The 12031-nt window shown below is 36.1% G+C and overlaps 1 long non-coding RNA gene across 2 annotated transcripts in view; it reads right to left on the reverse strand.

The window, feature by feature from the left end:
• Window positions 1–488: 488 nt before the first annotated feature.
• Window positions 489–12031, reverse strand: part of LOC141493078 (uncharacterized) — a 37381-nt gene continuing 25838 nt past the window's right edge. For both annotated transcript variants that reach the window (XR_012470108.1, XR_012470107.1), the window contains one exon: window positions 489–2737. This is a non-coding gene — a long non-coding RNA (uncharacterized LOC141493078). The remainder of the gene's footprint in view (window positions 2738–12031) is intronic.

Here is a 12031-nt window from a genome sequence, read left to right on the forward strand (position 1 = left end):
TGACTCAACTTCCTTCTTTTTCTTTATCTTTTCTGGCTATCCTATCCATAAAGCTTAAAACATTTACAGAAACCACTCATTTTCCTGATTGACTTCTAATTTCTGTCACTGCCAGAATGTTTTTCTGTTGTTTTTTTTATGAGTAGACTGAAGCATCTCCTTCCTGTTTCAAATTTAACACACTGTTAAGACAGTTCTAAGACCTAAAAATCTAGGAAAAGCACAGATGTTAACGATTTTGGTACAGAGTCAAAATTAATTCTAGGTAATGAAATGATCAAATTAAATAGAAACTCCCCTTTGTGCTGTAGCATAACAATTGAAGAATAATTTTTCAAAACCATTCATACTAATTAACTAATTATTTATGTGAACAAAGAAAATAGTTACCCTCTTACATTACATCTTTTAAACTCTAACACAAAAAATAACAAAAAACTGATGTCACTCAAAATAAGACAAATGTGTGTAACTGTAAGTGTTGATAATATATTTTAATATATATTTATTTATTTACTACAAATTTACAATATTTACTACAATATTTAAAACTCTATTTGAAATATAAGTTGTCCATTCTTTTTATTTCTTCTAATGAGCATCCATCCTAAGGAGGGAAACCAGGATGGTAAAAGCTCATAAAATTATGCCACATGAGAACTGGTTGAAGAAATTGGGAACATTTGACATGATAGTTATTTGAAGTTACTTGTAGGATTGTCATATGTAAAAGAAATTAAACTCGTTCTCCTTGAACCCAAAGGCTAGAGAAATGAGCAGAACAATAAAATTTAAAAATTACTAAAAATATCAGAATGCAGGTAAATTCAGTCACCAGTCAAATTCAGAGGTGGAAGATTTCTAGTGAGAAAAGAGCTATATACCAGCAAACATGATCAATGCTTTTGTGGTTGTTGTTATATTTAACTACACTTTGTTATACAAGAAGTTTCTATTAGGAATACAGCAATGGGAAATATTAGCAAGGAAAAACATGAAAGAATAAAAAAGATATTAATAAAAGTAGGGGGTTTAAAAAGTAGAAACTGCAAAATAAAAAAAAAAATTCCTAGCAATTAGAATTATCCAAAAGTATTCATGAGGAAGAGGAGGAAGAGGAGGACAGTAGTAGTGATGATGAAGATGGTGAAGATGATGGTGATGATGACGATGGCTAACATTTATATAATACTTTAAGTTTTGCAAAATAATAACATAGACAAACACAGAGAGAGAGAGAGAGAGAGAGAGAGAGAGAGAGAGAGAGAGAGACAAAATATAATATTCAGTTGCATTCATGTAAGGCAGACATGCCTTAGAACAAGAAGACCTAGGTTCAACTCACACCTGTGACATATACTGGGTTTTTTTAAGACAATTCATATAATTGGTTTAAAGTCTATATTGTATCATGGAAGGCAGAGATTTAGCTTTCCAAAAGTTTATGATTTGAACTTTTCTTAGTACAGACAAAACTAGAAAGGAATAGAATTCTCCCTTTGTTACCTCCTATGCATTCTCACAGGAGAAACTACTTATCAAATTTCTAATTTTCTTTTTCTTGCAACTTGGGGGCAAAACCTTCCCTCTAGAAACACAGGATTAAAAAAGGCAAGTTAAATAAAAGCAACAAGTCGGTCTCTGAAAATGGGGCTCTTTACCACAATACCACATTTTTCCTCTAGATGGCACAGTATCCCTTCTCCTTGGAATGAACCAGCTGGTTTTAAATTCCTACTACTGCAGTAATTTAAGTAAAGGAACTAGATGTGCAAAAGATTCCAAGATCCAAAATAACCCGGCCTCCCATTTGAAATGCTGCTGCTTCTTAAGAAATGAGTTAGAGTTTTCAGAGAAAAGAAATATTATCTAGAGGAAAATTCAAGAAGGTGGAGCAGATAAGGGTTGGTATCACAAAATCAAAGGACCATGAAAGGGACTCTTGGTTATTTCCCTACCTAATGGCAGGAATGCATTTTAAGCCCTATTAATGATGAGCAACTGGTGATTCTCAAAGCAGCCAAAAAGTAGATATTTAAATTTCATACCATCAGATTTGGCCATTTGTTCTATTCTGAGGAATTCTTTTCGGATTCTTGTTATAGTATCCAACAAATTATGGCATGACAGAATCTCAGGATTGAAAGGGACTGTTATTCCTTTCTAAATTCAGTTTAAGACTACATTAGCTTTTATCCAATTCAAATCCACAAGTTTTTATCTTTTTTTTATGATGGTCTATTATGTTTCAGGCATCTTTTTAATCAGTGGGCCAGCACCCAATATACCACTTCCATTTTTAACCACTTAACATCAATTTGTCAGTTTTTGTCAATACATATTTACTACAAATAAAAGTATTTAAATTTTTTTAAAGTAATACTTTTTTAATACAAAAATACTCATTATATAAGAACAAAGATACAAACATTTTCCCCAGTCCCCCGGGAGTATAATCCCCCCTACACCACTTGAGGTGATAGAGTGAATTATTTAAAGTTAATTCAGTTCCTACATTGCATCATTCTCACCATTTCCATATCTAGAGGCCACACAACTGCCAGATGAATCTTTCTGTTGATCTGGACTAGAGAAGGTCACTCCCAAAGATAGAAGGGTGTACTTGACTTCTTGGAGTATCAGTGCCCAGCTGGCCACAGCATCTGGGCTGAATTCCACTTCCTAGATTCCTGTAACTTGTGGTCTTGACCCAGACTGAAGATTCTACTCCATGAACCTTAAAGAAAAAATAAACAGATTAAGGAAGCCGAATGTCTTTAGGTCCATATGATTTGGGGGAAGAAGGCCACTTTTCCCTTAAGATATCTCATAGTCAGTCTCCTCACTGGGTGAAGGAATCACCTTACTACCTCAAGACACAAATGCAGTAGAGGCAAAAAGGATTTAGATAAAACTAATAGGTCTCTTTTTAATGCTTCTCAGCCAAATCAGAAAGTTTTCTCTTCATCAAATGGTTTAATGATCAGAAGCAATTACAGAAGGTCCACATACTTCATTCTCTCAAAGGCATTTTCCCTTTTAAGCTATCATGATTCTCCTGTTAGCAGCTCCTAAGCATCCTCCACATAAAGAGATGCCAATGGTCAGCCCCCATTTTATATATATATATATATGTCTTCTCATGCTTTTCAGAATTCCCTATATTTGTCATTTTTTAAGGTTTTTTTTTTTTGCAAGGCAATGGGGTTAAGTGGCTTGCCCAAGGCCACACAGCTAGGTAATTATTAAGTGTCTGAGACCAGATTTGAACCCAGGTACTCCTGACTCCAGGGCCAGTGCTTTATCCACTGTGCCACCTAGCCACCCTATTTGTCATTTTTTAAGGCATAGCAGTCTTTCACTATTTTCATATATCACAGTTTATTCCTTTATTCTTTAACAAATTTGCATTTGTTTTGTTTCTAGTTACAATGTTTTTACTACCACAATTTACTACAAATATTTTAGTACACATGGGGACCTTTCTTTCTGTCTTTAATCTCCTTGGGGTATGTGACCAGTTGTTCTGGGTCAGATCTAGCTCAGTCCAATACAATAATTCAGGATTGGAATTAGAATGTAATAAAACACTCATGAACATAAAATTAAATAACAAATAAATTTACTCCCAATAAGATTAAAAAGATACAATTTATTTGAAATGAAACCCTAATACCATATTTGCCAACATAGCAATACTGAGTCAGAGAATTCCTACCAATTTCTAGAGGCTAGGCAATTTGTGATTCAAGTAGCAAGGGAGCCCCACTAATGGTTCAAGCAAGTCAAGCTAGTCTTCATTCCCTCTTATAGGAAAAACTACCCTAATCTATGCAAAGCAAATATTCTCCCTTCCATATTTCACCCCAGAGTGGCAAGGTCCCAAAAATTCTCCAAAAGACTTTACTTCACTTAAATGACCTTGAGATGACTACTAAATGACTCTGACCTCAAGAAAAAGATGAGTGGTAGAAAACACTTTAAGGGAACCTAATAAAAATAAAAGAAAAATGAAAACATTCCTGGATCAAAGAGAATGATCTGGTTAGAGACATTCCTACCTAGAAAATTACATCATTAAATTACTCACATACCAATCCCTTTACAAATGCATTCTTGAATTTTGCTAACCAGACTTTTCTTTCTCAAGGTCTCTCTTAAGAACTTTGGAACAGATTGTGCCACATAGGAGACACCAGCAGAGGACCACCCAACATGGAATGCCCTCTTCAGAGAAGGTCCTGGTTCTATGAGCAAAGCAGAATTGAAGGAAGTGGCTCAAGAGAAATGTAAGATCTGCAAATTTAGAGAACCAACTATTTAATAGTTGATAGAGCATTCTGAGCTCATATTGGTCTGATCAGCCAAAGTACATTCACTGTAACTTGACTCTAGCATAGTGATGCCACTTTGGCCCTCTTCGAGAATAAAGAACATTAACCAACAGTCTGTACTTGGAAGAATTTATTCTCTTTTTCTTTCTGAAAATTGGAACATTTGTCCAACTGCTATTTCCCATAATTTTCAGCCAGGATAACAATTGTTGTTTGGTACTCTAGAATGTAGTCCATCAGGGTGCCTTGAAGATCTAGTTTCCTGAACCTCAAAGATTGAGAGAGGTCTAACTCTGGGAGATGGAGGACAGTACAAAAGCTCAAGGGACCCAAGGTGATACCAACTTTGGTTGCCAATTCTCCCCAAAAGGGGGGAAGGGGAAGAAGGCAAAACTTGACCTTTTCACAAAGCCCCAGATAAGTAACTAAAACTAGACAGCTGTGTAGATTAAGGAACACAACAATCAGTACAAGCAATTATTGTAAATAATTAGAATAAAAAGATCCTCCAATAGATGTGAATACCTAGTGCTTTCAAACAATCAAAGGAAAAAAACAGATTTTCTGCTAAGAGTGGATTAAATTAGATAAATCATTTTTAAGTTCTTACTATGTATTAGACACTGTCCTAATTACTGGGAATATAAATTACAAGCAAGGAAAATAGACTGTACCCTCAAAGAGTTTTTGTAATGGGGAAAAACAATGCATAAAATGATGCTAAAAGTTTGGGAAGAGGACATGAGTGCAGAGGGAAGGTAACAATGTTGGAATGGAAAAGTAATCTAGAGAGTCAGTAGTTCAGCCAGTTTAGGAGTGCATGGAACTTGCTCTTTCTTATCATTGTCTCTTACCTATCTTAAGAATGGCTAAACAAATTGTGGTAGATGAATGCAATAGATCTTTTTTGTGCCATAAGAAATGATAAAAAAAAAAAGGGGGGGGGTTATTCGGAGAATACTAAATTGTAGTCCTTAGTCCTTCATTTTCAAAGAGGGCCAATGACATCATAGCATGAAAAGAGCAGAACTCGAAGAACAATTTGCACAAAGATAACAACACTGAAAAGGGATGAATAAAAAGGCCAAAATGCAAATATTTGAAAGTGATTCTGAATATAGTACATCTAGAAGAGGGCTCTAGGAAAGGAATGTCATTTTTCTTATCTATGAGTCCACTCAGTTCCTTAACTTCTGGGATTTCTGGGTCAATAAAGGGGAACTCTGGACAGAAGCCAGAAATCAGAAACCATGACTACACAAAGCTCTAGCCATTTCGAGGAAAGAAAGGCATGGTGCAATATGACAAGAATCCTTTCATGACTTCCTTTTGATGAAGACCAGAATATGTCATAGGATTACAGACTGAGACCTGGAAAGGGACCTTAGGAACCAGAGTCCAGTTTTCTCATTTTACAAATGAAGAAACTGAGGTATAGAGAAATGAAGTGACTCCTCAGTATCTGAGGAAGATTTCAAACCAATAATTTAAGCCCAGGGAAGTACCCATTAAGGTATGATGCCTCCCCTTTACCTTTAAAGAACTGTCCTTTTGTGACTTGGGGACCAGACATTAATGTACAATGAATTATTGTGCAGGGAGAAAGGATGGGAATAAGCATTTATATGGCTACCAAGGGCTAGAAACTATGCTAAGTGCTTCGAAAATATTATTCCATGTGATCCTCACAAAAACCCTGCAGGGTGTTATTATCCCCATTTTACAGTTGAGGAAACTAAGGCAAAGTCATTTGCTCCAAGGTCACATAACTAATAAGTCTGAGGTCGTATTAAAACTCAGGTCCTCCTGACTCCAGACCCAGTGGAGTCAATCCTAGCTCTACCACAAATTTATCCACTTAATTTCCTCAGAAACTCTTGATCTCTCAACCCTACCAGGTGTGATTTTCCCATTTTTAAGGGATAATGACTAGACCCCAGTTCCATTTAATCCTTTAACAACAATTTGCTTTTATAAAAGTATATTTATTTCTATGATAAGCAAAAACAAACATACTTGCTTCCCCCACAATACCTCTAGGATATATATTCCCCTTCACTACCTAAAACTCTGAGGGATTAGGCTTATTACCTAGTTCAATTCTTTTCTAATATTGGTCCCACTAAGTTCATATCTGGATGTGGTCTGACTACTAGATAAATCTTCATCTCAGCTTCCACTGCCTTAGATCCAGGTCCCTCTAGGACTGTTGGACTGCCTTCAAGACCCAACCTGGAGCACCATGGTGCCCTCCTGACCCTACCATATTCACATAACATCAGAGAAGCTCCCCTCCTTCCACCTAAAAGGGAAAAAAAAATAAGTGAAAAGACTGAGGGCTGTTTTTCAGAGCCACATCCCTTCCCTTTCTCACTGGAAACCATGAATGACAAAGTTATCAAGATCCTTCCAAGAGCTACCAAGGCAAAAAGATAATTCTTGAGGTTGACCAGCCTTTTTTACTGCCTCTGAACCCAATCAGAGAGTATCCCCTTCATTACATAGTGAACTGACAGAACTAGTTATAGAATGCATACACATTCTCTACAATTTCTCCAAGGCATTCCTCTTATAGATCATCACAATTCTCTTGGAAGCAAGCTTCCTAGCATCCTCCACATGGAGAGAACTTATCGACTGCGCAAGTTGATGGGGTCCACACAGGACCGGAGACTTATATCACCTAATAAACATATAATTAAAAGAGGAGATAGAACAGTCATGGTATGAAGGTGAAGAAGGAAAGACAGACAATCATGTCTGTATTGGTAAAAAGAACTTTTGAACTAGAAGAACTTTGCTGGCATAGCTCTTTGTGAGGTAAAGATTGTTCTATTCTTTGTATTCTTATCCTTAGGGCTTTCTGGCATACAGTAGATGTTTAATCATTGCTTGTTGATTGATTAGACCTTCATGAAGGATTTATAGGAAAACATCATGGACAAAAGGCTGGAGGAAATGAAGCATACAGAATCAAAAGGAACATAGGAAGGTTTATATGAAGTAAAGAAGAGGGAAGTAATTAGAAGCAGTAAAACAATCAACACCTTTATCAGTGGACACAGAAAAAGCAATAAAATGAAATAGCTTGATGAATAATTATCATAACCAGTCTTGGCCATGGAGAAGAAATAAAAAAATAGGGAGGGATATGTACAGAAAGGAATATGAGCCTCAGAGTCATCATGGTGGAGTGGACAAAGATGTGACCTAAGAGTCAAGAGTCCTAGGTTCAAGCCCTATTTTCCACCTTCTAGCCAACCTTAAGATGTTTAATTCAGTGCTCAAAGCTGCTGAGACTATAATTTGTGGAAGTGTGGATTTGTTTTGAGAAATGAAGTTCCTCCCTAAGAGATTCCTCCATTGAGGAAAACTTAGGCATATTCAAATAATTTTTTTAAAGGATGTCAATTTTTTTTTTAAAAAGAATTGTGCAAGATGAAAGGGCATGGACTGATGAATGAAGTCCTCGCATCAATGAAATCATAAATCTATTAACTGTGAAGCATTTCAATAAGTCTAGCATAGGATTCATTATTCTTTTTCATTTCTAATTTCTTTGAATATTGCTCATTCAACATTTTTTCTGCTGGATTGGAATTACCTTTCTGAACAAAGGAGGATAGAAGATAATGTCACCATCTCTCCCCCTCTAGCTTCTGTTTTGGACAGAAATTCTGATATCCTCCCAGATTGATTTTTTTTTTTGACTATGCAAATAGGCCATTCTTTACCTCATTTTTTAAAATTTCCTGTCTTAATCACAAAATGAGTATTGCCTCAAACTGAGTTTAAATTAGCTTAAACAGGTCAAGAACTAACATTGTATTGAGGGCTATTTTCAGTCATCCTGATCCATAACTGGTCATTGGAACCAGAAGGCTCCTGAAGACAAAGTGAGGCAGATTACTTAGTCACCATTCCTGCACTTAAATCCAATTCACTTACATGTCTGAATGAAGAACAAATAGAAACAATTACTTGTCCATACAATTTGGGTAATAATAGTGACCAACTTTGCAAGTTTCTATAACTAATATATAATTATGAAGTCATTTCTCATTTCTAGAATGTTAACAGAAATATTTCATCATCTTTCCAGGAAGTCAGAAGTTCTTGTAGATGAGTCTTAATACCCCTAGAGGGCAGAAATATCTCACTTTAAGTAGAAAAAAAATTAATTAAAAATTATTGGATAGTTAACACTAATTTTATAGATTCATTTACACAAGGTTTTACCACATGCCACTAATTAATTTACACCCATGCTCTGGCTAGGAGATCTCTCCTAAGCATTAGTTTTTCTTGTATGGAGATCCCCAGAGATTTAGCTCTGTGACATTGAGATAAATGAAATCTAGAAGGACTCTTCACCACATCTTCCAAAATATTGAAATTATTCCATGGGGATCAAGACTTAGGACTACATAACCTTTCAGTTAGATACATATGGTCACCTATCCTTGCCTTCTAGAACCTACAATCCCTAAACATTCATAACTCAAGAAGAGAGCATTAACTTAAGATATTCAAAACTTCAAGAGTTCTCTGAACTCTGGAGGCAGTGCAGTGAATAGGACTCCTGGTCCTATATTTAGAAAGAACTAAGTTCAAATATAGTCTAAAACATCTGCTATGTAATCTTGAGCAAGTCATTTAACCTCAGTCTGCCTCAGTTTCCTCATTTGTAAAAAGAGATTCATATTCGTAACTACCTCCCAGGGTTACTGTGAGGATCAAATGAGAAAATAATTATAAAATGCTTATCACAATGCCTGGTGATGGTAAGCACTATAGAAATGTCCCCACTGAATGATCACACCTAAATGCCCATCCACCTTCACAGTTATTCCCTAGTATTTTATTCTTATTCCTGCCCACATTCAGTGACTGATTGAGTTCATTCTCTTTACACCATTCAATAACAATATCATACTCCATCACAAATATGCCCAGGAATCAGGTTTCACACCACCAATTCCAACAAGAGTCACCACTTTGTTGTTGTTCTTCCTTTATTCTCAGAGAAGACCAATAACACCAAGAAGTTGATATCTTGATTTGCAAGTGAATTAAAGTGAGACAGGGCTGGGCAAAGTTATCAGATTCATCCTCTCCACTACAGTCATTAGAGTCCAGTGGCAAGACATAGCTCAGGAGGACCTGTAATGGTTCCAGATGCAGTGGGAGGCCTTGGTCTTTGTAAACTAACATCTTGCCCAAGTCCCTTTGTCTGTTTGAGTGATTAAAAGCCAGACAAGAATTGCTGTAAAAGGTGGCCTCCTTTGCCTTCACTAAACAATCAGTCTAGGACTGGCCAGGAACCTCCTGTGGGTATATTGGTCTGGTAGTAATGGCAGATTGGACTTGAAATTGGATAAATTTAGTAACTTCTTAATTGCAAATTAATTAACTGTTCTCCCAATATAGCCTATGAATGATATTATCAGTATCTAAATGGTCCTTGGCAGGAAAAAATCGTGATCTAGGAGGAGGAGATCCTCAGTTTCTGGTCAGAAGAGAAACAATTCCTATTTTTACACACATGAGCCATCAAAACCCAAACAAGAAGCAAGTGAGACTCAGTGAGAAACAGTGATTTGTTTTTAAAGGCATAGTCTAGTGGCTCCTTTTGAATACCATTGGGTTTTAGTAAAGCCTGGTTTACCAGATCTATAGTTCAAGAAATCTTAAATGAAAACCAGTGAGACAAAAAGAGTTAATTGTCCAGTTTTTTTTTTTACACTAGGGTCCTAGATTTAGAAGATACATTTTCAGTTTTTTTCAGCACCATAAAAAAAATAAAATATAGCATCTAATTAAAAAGAGTAATCAAGGGGTGGCTAGGTGGGGCACTGGATAAAGCACCGGCCCTGGAATCAGGAGTACCTGGGTTCAAATCCAGTCTCAGACACTTAATAATTACCTAGCTATGTGGCCTTGGGCAAGCCACTTAACCCCATTTGCCTTGCAAAAACCTTTAAAAAAAAAAAAAAGAGTAATTAGTTAAAATTGGAGGGATAAAGTCCTTGGGATGCATACCTGGTACTATTTTGTTTGCTGAAACTACATTCCCTCAAGGAAAGAAATAAGCATTAATAAATACTTACTATGTGCTTTGCTAAGTACTTTTGAAATATTTTCTGGGCAAGTCATTAATCTCTGTGTAACTTAGTTTCCTGGACTGTAAAATGTAAAAAAAAAAAAAAAAAATAGCACCTACCTCCCAGAGCTGTTATATCAAATGAGATCATCATAAAAAGCTTAGTATAGAGCCTAATTATTATCTTCTTTGATCCTTAACAACAGTCTGGAAGGTAAGTTATACTATTATTCTCATTTTACAGTTGGGGAAATGACAGAGGTTAAGTTGACTTGTCCAGAGTCACACAGCTAGGAAGAATCTGAGGCCACATATTTGAATTCATCTGAACATGGCTGCCTATTCTCAAAGGCAGAGAGATTAGGGAGTGTCCTAATTCCCATGTCTCTCCCATTTGACTTAAAATTACCTTTCAGGAGATTTTGGTCCAAGGTAGAAAAATTACTGGGATGGATATCTACCAGCTTAGATTTCTTTGGGATGGTTAAGAGGAAGATCTGGATTTTGGATTCCCTGACAATAAAGGGAGAGGTTGCCTAATCTGGGAAGGAATTATAGGCCCTCTCATTTCTAAGTGATTTAATGGATTGTTTCTATTCATTCCTAATATAATAATTTAATAGGAGTAATTCATGTACTTTTATGTGCCTTTCAAGTTTTATATATTGTTTGTAAAGAACCTGTTGAAATAAAGCAGGTAGGGATGAATGATGGAGTTTTCTTAAGTGGGTAAGGATCATGTTGATCCAAGATCATAGACTGGATCCACAGCAAACCCAAATTGCAAAAAGACTCTAATCCATCCATGGGGGGTACAACCAGAGCAGTGAATCATAGCAGAGCCCATAGAAGCCAAGAAAAGCCTCTAAAAGCTGAGGGGATTTGATAACTGAAGTTGAGTGTCTTTCCCTTGCTAATAAATGGGGTCAAGCACTGGTCAACAGTAGGTACCCCACTACTCCCATCTGTGCACCTGAAGCAAGAGGTAAGACATTCCAAAAAAAAATTCTTCAGGATTCCTTCATACTAAAACAAAAATCAAACTGTACAAAACCATACCTTTCAAATAAATATAATAACCATCATAAAAAAAGAATTAGATGCTTCATTAAAATGGATTTCTAAAATAAAAGAAAAAGTGCTATTTATATTCTGCCAATAGACCAAGAAGAAATGGATTGGTTGTAAAAGAAGCAACAACAGATCTATCATTTATAATAAATTCTTAGTACATTCTTAGGTTTTCTGATCATTATTAATTGCATAGGAAACCAAATTTAGTCAGCCAAGAGCTACATGGAATAGTTGAGCCATCTGGAAAAGAGCAGAATCTTTGTAACACATGTAACTCTCAGAAAGTGCCAGAAAATCCAAATCAATGCATGGTTCTTTCCAAAAAAGGGGCCAGGCACAGAACTATAACTAGGAATGTTGGCACCAAGGACAAGAGGCAGAAAATGTGCCCTCAATTATAGGGGGAAGGTTGCAGAATAAGATGACCAGAAACATTCTTGCAAAATCATGTTATAGAGCATGATTAATCTGGTAGCTTCTATTTGAATAAAAAAAAATTATTGCTGCTCTTTGTTTCTAA

This window comes from Macrotis lagotis, chromosome 7, assembly GCF_037893015.1.
Source record: "Macrotis lagotis isolate mMagLag1 chromosome 7, bilby.v1.9.chrom.fasta, whole genome shotgun sequence".
Classification (NCBI taxonomy): Eukaryota; Metazoa; Chordata; class Mammalia; order Peramelemorphia; family Peramelidae; genus Macrotis; species Macrotis lagotis.